The sequence below is a fragment of the Anomaloglossus baeobatrachus genome, chromosome 5, assembly GCF_048569485.1.
Source record: "Anomaloglossus baeobatrachus isolate aAnoBae1 chromosome 5, aAnoBae1.hap1, whole genome shotgun sequence".
In the NCBI taxonomy this organism is placed as follows: Eukaryota; Metazoa; Chordata; class Amphibia; order Anura; family Aromobatidae; genus Anomaloglossus; species Anomaloglossus baeobatrachus.
Window position 1 is genome coordinate 569889274 of NC_134357.1, and position 12090 is coordinate 569901363.

The following is a 12090-nucleotide window of genomic DNA, read 5'->3' on the forward strand; positions in this document are numbered from 1 at the left end:
ACAGACAGCATGTATTCATGAAAGATAAGCCATGTCTAACCAACCTGTTGGGATTCTATGAGGTTAAGTGCAAATCTGGATATTGGTAATGCAGCTGATGTGATTTATTTGGACTTTGCAAAGGAATTTAATACTGTACCACATAATAGCCTTATACTAAAGCGCCAGAAGGACTAGGGGAAACTATATGCAACTGGGTAAGGAATTGCCTAAAATATAGGAAACAAAGAGTAGTCATAAATGGTACATTCTCTAAATGGGCTATAGTCAGCAGTAGGGTGCCGCAGGGATCTGTGCTAGGACTGATTCTTTTTAATCTCTTTATTAATGACCTTGTGGATGGGATTGATAGTAAAGTGTCAGTCTTTGCTGATTACACCAAACTATGTAGGATATTAAAAACTGACCTTGATAGTGCAATATTACAAAAAGATCTGGATAAGATGTCAGAGTGGGCAGACACTTGGCAAATGAGATTTAATGTTGATAAATGTAAAGTAATGCACCTAGGACGGAGTAATCCTATAGCTGAGTATACATTAAATGGAAGTAATCTCGAGACTACAGAACAGGAGAAGGACTTGGGTATTCTCATTACAAATAAGTTGAGCAGCAGTGCTCAATGTCGGGTAGCAGCTGCTAAAGCAAACAAGATTTTAGGGTGTATAAAAAGAGAGATTAGATCCCGTGATCCCAACGTATTGTTACCCCTCTATAAATCACTTGTAAGGCTGTATGCACACGTTATGTCGTGTCCCTGCAGAAATTTTTGTGCGCGTCAAATCGCTGCAGAAACACTGCATAATGGATGCAGTGTTTCTGCAGAAAAAAAGCCGATTTCATGCACTCTAGATGCAGCTTCTCCCATAGACAGAGCGGGAGCTGCATCCAAAGCGCACGGAATAAGTGACATGTTGCTTCTTAGAACGCAGCGATTTGGAACAAAATTTTGGCATTCAAATCGCTGCACTCTCAAAAACGCAACGTGCGCAGGTCTCATGCACAATCTACATAGACTTTGCAGGGGACGCAGGTCGCATGCATATACGCTGCGGTGCAATACGCAGCGTAAATGCTTGATATTCGGCTACGTGCGCATGAGCCCTCAGGCCACATCTGGAATATGGGATCCAGTTTTGGGCTCCACATTTTAAAAAGGACATTCAGAAGTTAGTCAGTTCAAAGGCGGCAACTAGACTACTACAAGGAATGGAAGGCCTCCCATATGATGAGAGGTTGGAAATACACGTCAGAGAGCTCATCTATATGTATAAATACATGTTTGGTCAATATAAAGGACTGGTACATGACTTATTTCTTCCAAAGACAATACTAAGGACCAGGGGGTATACACTGCGTGTGTCAAGGGTGCAATGTAGTTGGAGATAGCTAATGGTATCTTTGTTTAGGATATTCAGATGCCGGTGCCATATTAGCTGTATATCAGTGCCGATATTAATGAATCAGACAATGATCACGCAAGACGTGTTCTCTTTGAGCCAGCATCACCAACTGAAACTCGTGTATTAGATAGATTCAATTATACAGAATGTATCATTGACCTTGGAACTAGAACACAGAGCCTAGGGAGTATTTTACTCCCCAGTTTTTCCCAGCATGCTATAAAATACATCTCTGTTTGTTATACATTCTGTGTAAATCTACTGATAAGCCCTTTGCTCATCATTATGAAAACTTTCATTGTTTGTACATCTGTTCACTTATTCTTGGTAACCCCTTCATGACTATACAGCTTAGAAATATATTATAGGTCTGTGCAATTGCTATATAGACACACAGATAATTATGCAACTACATTTATATTTTGATTTTTTACATAATCTTATTACGTTAGAACAAGCAAGCTATAGCTCAGGCCACCTCCACAGTCCCCCCTTAATAAGATATCTGTGAATGTTGTCAACCTTAAATTTTAAAATTTTCCCTATTTAGATATATTTTATTTGGAACTTGCTTGTGACCAACTCCCCTTGGGACTCTAATTGCACACACACACATATATATATATATATATATATATATATATTTTAGCTCCCCCTTAAGTACTTATTTTATTTATTAAAAATAACTTTATGATTTATAGGGGCCATTAGAATTGGCGTTATTACTTTCATTAGGGCACATTATCCTGATTAAGTAAGATTTGAATCTAGACCTTATCTTAAAATTAGCACATAACTAAAAAACATTTGCTACAGATTGTCTATGGTTCCTTTTCCAGATATGAAACAAAAAGGAGGATGCTTGGTCAGTACTAGTCCATTTAGGGCCACTTCGTGAACCTGGATGACCTGTTCTTAAAAAAAAAAAAAAAAAAATGATGAGGCTTTATGTAAACAGTTTGTGGCACTGACTTGGAGAAATCTTCTGGAATAATGGGTAAAATAGCAACCACTTTCTGCTTCAGTGGTTTCAGGTCCATTGGTTTCTGAGATGTAACGTTAACTCGCATGTCACTGCCAGTGCTCTGCAGACTAGGCCGGAGAGACATCAGCCTGATGGGATAGGCTCTTCCAAAACTTTTCCCGAGATGAGAGAGTCCATAGCAAGCATTTTGTATTCAGGAAAATCAGTGAATATATTCATATATGAGTTAGTAGGAGACAAAAACATTTATAAATTGTTAGGTTACATTAACTAAACCACATTTTTGGGTCTATGAAATGGCTGAATTAAGTATTTCAGATTACTCAATTCGTACCCTTAACAGTCCCCCCCCTTAGATTCACTTCTGCCATTTCCAAATACTAAGGGACTGTGTTCCCTTAGGAAAAGAGGAAGAAAGATCTGTTGGGAAAGCCTGCCTGACTGAACGTTGAGGCATGGGTGGAGAGGGGAAAGGGGTTTTCTTCACCAGTTTGAGACCAAGGACCCCTAGGCGAGTCCTTACCCTTTGTAGTTGGACTTTCCCATGTGTCAAGGCTTTCTAAGTCCTCTCTTCTGTTTCGGGAATAATAGTCTGAGACTGTACAGGTCTTTTTGAAAAGGATAAATATGAGCAGGACGCTCAGTGCAGCTCCGGTGGATCGACCCTTCTGCAATGCGAGGCATGAATCCATGTTGTCCTGCCGTTGAGCTTTATCGAAATTTCTGTGGTGGGGACAAGCTGGATCAACTCATCTAATCTTGACTCATGGCTCTTTCTCGCTTGTCCTTTTAGGATTAATCAGTCTCCTGACTGAAAACCATATTCTACTAACTCTGACTTAGGATCTGAAATTAGAAAATACACTTGTTTATTTCACTATTTAGTCAATCATATAAAAATTGTACATGCCTCGTGCTAAACCAAAAAACATTTTACATAGAAACTTGTTTATTACTAAAAAGAAACAAAACACACATTGGTTTACAAGTTATTAGTTTGTTTTTTTACATACCACTTGCATTATGTGGATTTTCAGCAATGACGTCGTTTTTTGCACTGGAATGCCTCTGACCAAACCTGGAGAGAAATCTATACAACACGCACAGACTTGCATACAACGTGCTCATGATATACATCTATAATCCGTTTGCAGTCTCTAAATATGGGTAGAGAAGGTGCAGAGTGTTTCTGCGGACTCTTTACAGTTTTTTCCTCACATTGGTTTAAAAACGTGTTCTACAAGACTGGGTGAGTTTGCCCACCTGGGTACTGAACCCTGGTGTCACCAAAGCGCACACTAATATTTATTTTTTACAGATTTTAGTCCATAAGTTACTTGGGCCATCATTAAGAAGAGATCTCATAGCAGAGAAAGCTTACTGCCCTTTATCCACAGACCTCCCTCAGTCAGCTGGCTCCCTGCGTCTCGCACTCCACTCCTTGTTGATTCGCTTGTAGTTGTAGGGATTTAAGAACACAAGGAGTGACAGAAGTCACTGACGTGACAGGTGCCACCGAGGTATGGTCCATATGCATTGGTAAAGGACTCCTCAACTCTAGGCCCGTTCACTGCTCCTTGGTCAGCTGCACCTGTGCGGGGATCTCCATCCGATTCCATCAGCTCAGATCTAGACTTTATCTTCAGCATACCTAGCTCATTTGACAACAGGAAAGATCTACATCCTACATACACATTTTGACTCTTACCTACTACTGCTCCACCCATCTAGAGCGGCATTAATACGTCACATCTTCCTGTACCGATAGGAGGGGAGTGGTTCAAATTTAGACTACCTCATGTTGTGTAAACTGTAGCATATCCAGTGCAAAATCGACCACCCTCTTGTTCCATCTATAAAAACAAAAACTAAAAGAAATATGCATTAGATCATTGTTATAACAGACATATTTCATTGTAGTCCAATAAACATGACTTGACTGTTGCAAAAGAAAGGCCAGCTTTAAAGCCTATCCAATATGTCTGCTGCGCCTTCTACTGCTGGAAAATATAATAGATATCTTCTTCCCCCCTTTATTTTTTGTTTTTATCTACTACTTTGACAAAATGTATAGTTTTATAACAGCAGACAACATAATTAAACAACCAATGAATATAACTTATACACTACTAGGGAATCTTGAAACCTTACAATAGACAACACAATTCGTATATATTTTGTATTTATAAAAGAAAAAAAACTAGCATATTTTAAGAAATTTAATTTCTATTCAACATCAATTTAATTATTTAGGTATTAGCAGAATACTATTGATAATATTCTGTGAAATTTTGATCTCTAAGGGTTAAACAAAACCCATCCAACCAGCTAAGAAAAACACTCATTAATAAGGAGTGAAACACATACAACCCTGTAAATCTCTGCTGAAACCATTTTTTTTCTCTACTTAGTCAGTTGGTTTTTTTTTTAGGAGCTGACTTAGCCCCCACCTTTCCCTGTCACTCCCACGTCTCGCTGCAGGCAGCCAGAGTCAGGATGCGTGGTATCAGAACGGCTGGTGGGGAGAAACAGATACAAGAGGGGCCATGGGCAAAACTTTCATTACAGAAACATATATCACAGAAGCTTTAACATAGATGGGATGGAATGGAAGGCATTATTAGGATGGGTGGCTTGGGACTGGAAATCACTGCAGCAAGGGGGCAAGCAGTCCGGGGCTCCCCTCTGTGTCATTAGGGAAGGTTGGGGCAGACTCGTGGGTGCAGCCCGGACTGTAAGCGGTATCTTGGGAGATCTCCTGGGGCTGATTTAAAGGGATACTGTGATACTCTGGGGAAAAGGCACACCTGGCTTCAGGTAGATCATTACTAAATCTACAGGGAACACCTTTATTATATATTTATGTGCTGCAAGTTTTGGTTATGGTTTTGAGGGTACAAGACCAAACACTGGGATTGGGGGGTATGGCACTCTCTCTGGAGGTGACCGAGCTGGCCACAACGTCAACAGATCAGATATTGGCTTTGTTGGGTTTGTTGATAGTTGCCACAACGCTTAGTGGATCTATTGTTGGGCCGGTGCAGATTCACAACAGGGTTTGGTTGCTGTTGGATATGCTGTGGCTTTAAGGGCCAAAAACTATCTCCCGCTTTTACCTTGGTGAGATTAACAAGGTCCTTCTGAGCAGCTATATACCATTGATGGACCTGTAGCATTTCCCTACAAAATCGCATAGGGTTAGTCTTGGGATCTAGCAAGCTGTGGAGCAATGCCGCTGACTGGGTGGGGTTGAAGGGGACATATTTGGGTGAGGGCTGTTCCTCCTCAGGTTCGGGGTAAGGCTCACTATGTGTCCTAGAGGAAGGAGGGGGATCCAAGGGGAGGGGATTAGTAACTGGGGAATGTGACGCCAGACTGGCTGGTGGGGGGAGAGACGGCATTACAGGTACAGGAGGGGCCAGGGGTATGGGTGTGGATAACTGCTCCTGAGTCTGTTCGGTTGTTCTCTGATGTAGAGGAGGCACATAGTAACCTCCTCCCGGAGTTAGAACAGGGAGGATTGGGACAGGCTTATGGCCTTGACTCAGGTGTGGGCGGTGAGCTGCACAATTATTACAACCATCTCTCCATTCTGTGTTTTGGTAGCCACAATGGTAACATGTGCAGCTAGCTAGATCGTATGGGGACGGTTTCTCAATTGGTACTTCTGGATGGAGAGAGGCAGGAGTGGGCGGGGACAATGTGAGAGTTGTGGGGGGTGCCTCTACTAACTGTGAGGTGGGGGCTGGGACTAAAGCGGGCTTTACACGCTGCGACATTGCTAGCCGATGCTAGCAATGCCGAGTACGATATCACCCGCCCCCATCGTACGGCCGATATGTGGTGATCGCTGCCGTAGCGAACATTATCACTACGGCAGCGTCACACGCACATACCTGCTCTGCGACGTCGCTGTGACCGTCGAACCGCCTCCTTTCTAAGGGGGCGGTTTGTTCAGTGTCACAGCGACGTCACAGTAGCGTCACTGAACCGCCGCCCAAAAGAAAAGGAGGGGAGGAGATGAGCGGCCGGAACATGCCGCCCACCTCCTTCCTTCTTCCATTTCCGGTGGAGGCAGGTAAGGAGATGTTTGTCATTCCAGCGGCGTCACACACAGTGATGTGTGCTGCCGCAGGAACAACAAACAACATCGTTACAGCAGCAGCAATGATATTTGGGAAGGGACCCCCATGTCACCGATGAGCGATTTTGAATGTTTTTGCGATGATTCAAAATCGCTCATAGGTGTCACACGCAACGACATCGCTAAAGCGGCCAGATGTACGTCACAAATTTCACCTTAAGGCCGGTGTGGGCAGTACAGAAAAAGTTGAGGGATTCTGGCCAGGGGATGGGGCTGTAGTATCTATGAGTAGCTCCGGAGCTTGTCCAGGATCAGGCTGCGAAGTAGCAACAAAACAACCTTCTCGAGTGCCCCTAAAACCATCCTCAGACTTGGGTAACCTACAGAAAAACACAACATCCCCTTGCTCATCTTCATCTATGACCTCAATATATCTTTCTGATAGCAATATCTGCATTACTCTGGCAAACTACTTTGCATCAATCAACAAGTAATACTCTGAAAATCTCCGGGGCATGATGCACAGCTTAACTATCTCCAGCACGTGCCCCCACCTAAGGAATGTTCACTAAATCCAACACATTCTGTGAATCCTCAGGTTTCTTAACCTTGTCTTCTCCGTTCTAAATATTTTTGCTATCTTGGTGGTGTCCGGATTACACTAATTTATGACTATGCGGTGTGCGTTACAGCCCGGCCATAACTTAAGGCTACACCTTTATACTAGCTGCTTCCTCAGCTATATAGTAATAAGGGTATCCCGTGTCACGGAGGAGGGGTACAAAATGTATTCCCTCTGGACTTGATCAGCTGCACCAATATTTTTTATTGTCCTAATCCCTATCTTCGGTCACGTGAAAATCGTCCATGTCACGGAGGAGGTCATACAAGAATGCATATGCACATACAAACAAGTCCCGGCCTCCGGACTTGGTCAACTGTATCAAATTTAAAGGGGTTATCCGGCTTCTTTGACTTTTTTTTTTTTTTATTTCCCTATTGGGCTACATTGGGGCAGGTAAGTAGATAGAGACCACTTACCTGCCCCGCTGTCAGCCCCTCTCCCCCGGCTCAGAGCGGTCATGTGACTGCTCCTGCCGCGATTTTGCTGCTTCCGGTCTTTGCACGTCTACATGGGCAGGGCCATGTTGACATGCAAATGTGGAACAGCTTGTGCCTCCCTGCTGGGCGACTACAGTGTGGTGAGCCCCGCCCCCTTCCCTGCACCCTCCCACACATTCCCCCCCGCACCTCCAGTAACCTCCCCCTGCACTGCTGTGGGGTCCGTGACCTGGGGGCGGGGCCTGGTGGCAGCTGCCGTAGTGTCAGCTCCAGCACTGGGCCCCCTGCCCAGGATCGCACATTCAAATGTACCGGCATCACAGATCACCGATGCCGGTACATTTGAAAGTGCTGATGAGAAGTCACTGTCCCTCCCGCTGTCTGTGCGCTCTGCAGCACAGCGGTAACGTCACTACTGTGCTGAAGAGAGCACAGACAGCGGACGAACGTGCAGGAGCGGCAGGGACCGAGGACAGGTGAGTATGTACTCAACATGTGTTCCCGATGGGGATGGGGGGTTGCAGAGCCATATGTGTGCGTGTGCAGAGCCATGTGTGTGCGTGTACGGTGCAGAGCCATGCGTGTGCAGAGCCATGTGTACGGTGCAGAGCCATGTGTGTGCGTGTGCAGAGCCATGTGTGTACGGTGCAGAGCCATGTGTGTGCGTGTGCAGAGCCATGTGTGTGCGTGTACGATGCAGAGCCATGCGTGTGCAGAGCCATGTGTACGGTGCAGAGCCATGTGTGTGTGTGTGCAGAGCCATGTGTGTACGGTGCAGAGCCATGTGTGTGCGTGTGCAGAGCCATGTGTGTGCGTGTACGGTGCAGAGCCATGCGTGTGCAGAGCCATGTGTACGGTGCAGAGCCATGTGTGTGCGTGTACAGAGCCATGTGTGTACGGTGCAGAGCCATGTGTGTGCGTGTACGGTGCAGAGCCATGTGTGTGCGTGTGCAGAGCCATGTGTGTGCGTGTACGGTGCAGAGCCATGCGTGTGCAGAGCCATGTGTGTACGGTGCAGAGCCATGTGTGTGCGTGTGCAGAGCCATGTGTGTGCGTGTACGGTGCAGAGCCATGTGTGTGCAGAGCCATGTGTGTGCGTGTACGGTGCAGAGCCATGCGTACGGTGCAGAGCCATGTGTGTGCGTGTGCAGAGCCATGTGTGTGCGTGTACGGTGCAGAGCCATGCGTGTGCAGAGCCATGTGTACGGTGCACTGCTGTGGGGTCCGTGACCTGGGGGCGGGGCCTGGTGGCAGCTGCCGTAGTGTCAGCTCCAGCACTGGGCCCCCTGCCCAGGATCGCACATTCAAATGTACCGGCATCACAGATCACCGATGCCGGTACATTTGAAAGTGCTGTTGAGAAGTCACTGTCCCTCCCGCTGTCTGTGCGCTCTGCAGCACAGCGGTGACGTCACTACTGTGCTGAAGAGAGCACAGACAGCGGACGAACGTGCAGGAGCGGCAGGGACCGAGGACAGGTGAGTATGTACTCAACATGTGTTCCCGATGGGGATGGGGGGGTTGCAGAGCCATATGTGTGCGTGTGCAGAGCCATGTGTGTGCGTGTACGGTGCAGAGCCATGCGTGTGCAGAGCCATGTGTACGGTGCAGAGCCATGTGTGTGCGTGTGCAGAGCCATGTGTGTACGGTGCAGAGCCATGTGTGTGCGTGTGCAGAGCCATGTGTGTGCGTGTACGGTGCAGAGCCATGCGTGTGCAGAGCCATGTGTACGGTGCAGAGCCATGTGTGTGTGTGTGCAGAGCCATGTGTGTACGGTGCAGAGCCATGTGTGTGCGTGTGCAGAGCCATGTGTGTGCGTGTACGGTGCAGAGCCATGCGTGTGCAGAGCCATGTGTACGGTGCAGAGCCATGTGTGTGCGTGTACGGTGCAGAGCCATGTGTGTGCGTGTGCAGAGCCATATGTGTGCGGTGCAGAGCCCGATGTGGGACTGTTATTTGCAATGCTGTAGTGATACCAGGTCAGGTGCTGGGGCAGAATATACTGACATGGACTGTGTGTGCAGGGGGCGGGCAGGGGGCGAGGCTGGACACTGGGGTGGGGCTGGACACTGAGGCTGGGTGGTGACAGCTCTGACTGAGGTTCAGCACAGGAAGTGGTCATGTTTGCTGGATCTGAATGTAAACAAGAAGCTGCAGAGAATAAAGGGATAATTCAAGAGGAACAAAAGTTAGAAAACAGAAAATAACAATGTAGGTGTGATTTATATGACAATACAGCACAGATAAACTCAAATTTTTTTGTTAAGCTAATGTCGGACAACTCCTTTAACATCCTAATCCCTATCTTCGGTCACGGGAACCCCCCGCGTCTTTAATTACACACCAGGTCAGTCTAACTAGCGATATCCGGCCACCACCATCTTTCCTGCCCTAACAACCGTCCTCTGGATCCTGTGTGACACTCTCGATCCACACCTCAGGGCTGGGATCGTGCTACTGAGCCCCAGCGGGCATCACCCCTGAGTCACAATCAGGTACCTTTTAACACCGATAAGGACACACAGCCCGTCTCCCCCTCCTCTCCAAATTAACCACAAAGGTCGTGAATACACAGTATGTAACACTTACTGGGTTGGAGATGATCAGTCTAATTGGAGCGGAGGGAGGTCTCAGTCCGCGACATCCAAACCATCGGTATTTCCAGGTTGGCAATGCGTCCTGGGAGGGGCTCCACAAAGGATGCGCCATCTGTCAAGGGAGAAATTTGGTTGAAGATAGCTAATGGTATTTTCGTTTAGGATATTCAGAGGCTGGTGCCGTATTAGCTGTATATTAGTGCCGATATTAATGAATCAGACAATGATCACGCAAGACGTGTTCTCTTTGACCCAGCGTCACCAACTGAAACTCGTGTATTGAATAGATTTAATTATACAGAATGCATCATTGACCTTGGAACTAGAACACAGAGCCTAGGGAGTATTTTACTCCCTAGTTTTTCCCAGTATGCTGTAAAATACATCTCTGTTCGTTATACATTCTTTCTGTGTTAATCTACTGATAAGTCCTTTGCTCATCATTATGAAAACTTTCATTGTTTGTACATCTGTTCACTTATTCTTGGTAACCCCTTCATGACTATACAGCTTAGAATTCTATTATAGGTCTGTGCAATTGCTATATATACACACATAATTATGCAACTACATCTATATTTTGATTTTTTACATACACAGATATTATTACGTTAGAACAAACAAGCTATAGCTCAGGCCACCTCCCCACGAGTGGAAGAAAAGCGATTCCAGCAGCTAAATAGAAAAGGCTTCTTTACAGTTAGAGCAGTCAGACTGTGGAATGTCCTACCACAAGAGGCAGTAATGGCAGATACTATAACAGCTTTTAAAAAAGGGCTGGATGATTTCCTCAGTACACAACATTGTGGGTTATAAATGACTTAGGGACAAAATGTAGAACTGGTGGAGGAAGGTTGAACTAGATGGACTGGGGGCTTTTTCAACCAATGTAACTAAATAATAGCGTGTGGTTCTGCTCCGTACACCTCGTACACACTCGGCTCTGCTCCGTACACCTCGTACACACACGGCTCCGCTCCGTACACCTCGTACACACACGGTTCCGCTCCGTACACCTCGTACACACACGGTTCCGCTCCGTACACCTCGTACACACACGGCTCCGCTCCGTACACCTCGTACACACACGGTTCCGCTCCGTACACCTCGTACACACACGGCTCCGCTCCGTACACCTCGTACACACACGGTTCCGCTCCGTACACATCGTACACACACGGCTTTGCTCCGTACACCTCGTACACACACGGCTCTGCTCCGTACACCTCGTACACACACGGCTCTGCTACATCCACACTGTAAACCCCTCCTGACCCCACACATAAACTTCCCCTCATCCAGCACCATGACACCCAGCACAGCAGAGCCCTGCATATACTGAGGAGCTGATCATGTGACCCCCCTGACTCCTCCCCTCCATGTGACATCATCACAGGTCCTGGAAGCACAGAGCAGCCATATATCTAGTGTGCGGCTCTGCAGGAGGAGGTGTGTGGAGATTCCCCATTACTGGGCTCAGGCTCCATACACATTAGATGCTGGGGGAGAACAATCGCTCTATAGAAGAGAATTCTCCTGATTGCCCCGTGAAGGATGGATATGGACAGGGACAAGATGGCGGAGAGGATATTACACCTCACCCTAGAGATCCTCTTCCGGCTTACTGGAGAGGTGAGAGATTCTGATGACGTCACATTACACCATTCTTATCTATGGGAATAACAGATGGACAGAACTGGAGAGGTGAGGACTCTGGAAATGTCTGGAGTGAGATTTCTTACTGTGTCTCTCCATAACCAGGATTACACAGTAGTGAAGAAGACCTCTAGTGAGCGCTGTCAGGCCCCTGTGTCTGAGGGATGGGGAAGACCCCTGAGCCCAATCACGGGGCCTCCACCTCACCCCCCGATACATGAGGACATCAATGACCAGAAGATCCTAGAACTTACCTACAAGATGATTGAGCTGCTGACTGGAGAGGTGACACTGCTGGGAATG

The 12090-nt window shown here is 46.6% G+C and overlaps 1 long non-coding RNA gene across 1 annotated transcript; it reads right to left on the bottom strand.

Annotated features, from left to right (window-relative positions):
* Window positions 1-1517: 1517 nt before the first annotated feature.
* Window positions 1518-10234, bottom strand: LOC142312410 (uncharacterized). Its single transcript, XR_012754379.1, has 3 exons — window positions 10124-10234; window positions 4097-4256; window positions 1518-3234 (listed from the first exon to the last, which is right to left on the bottom strand). It is a non-coding gene; the product is annotated as an uncharacterized LOC142312410 (long non-coding RNA).
* Between the last annotated feature and the right edge of the window lie 1856 nt (window positions 10235-12090).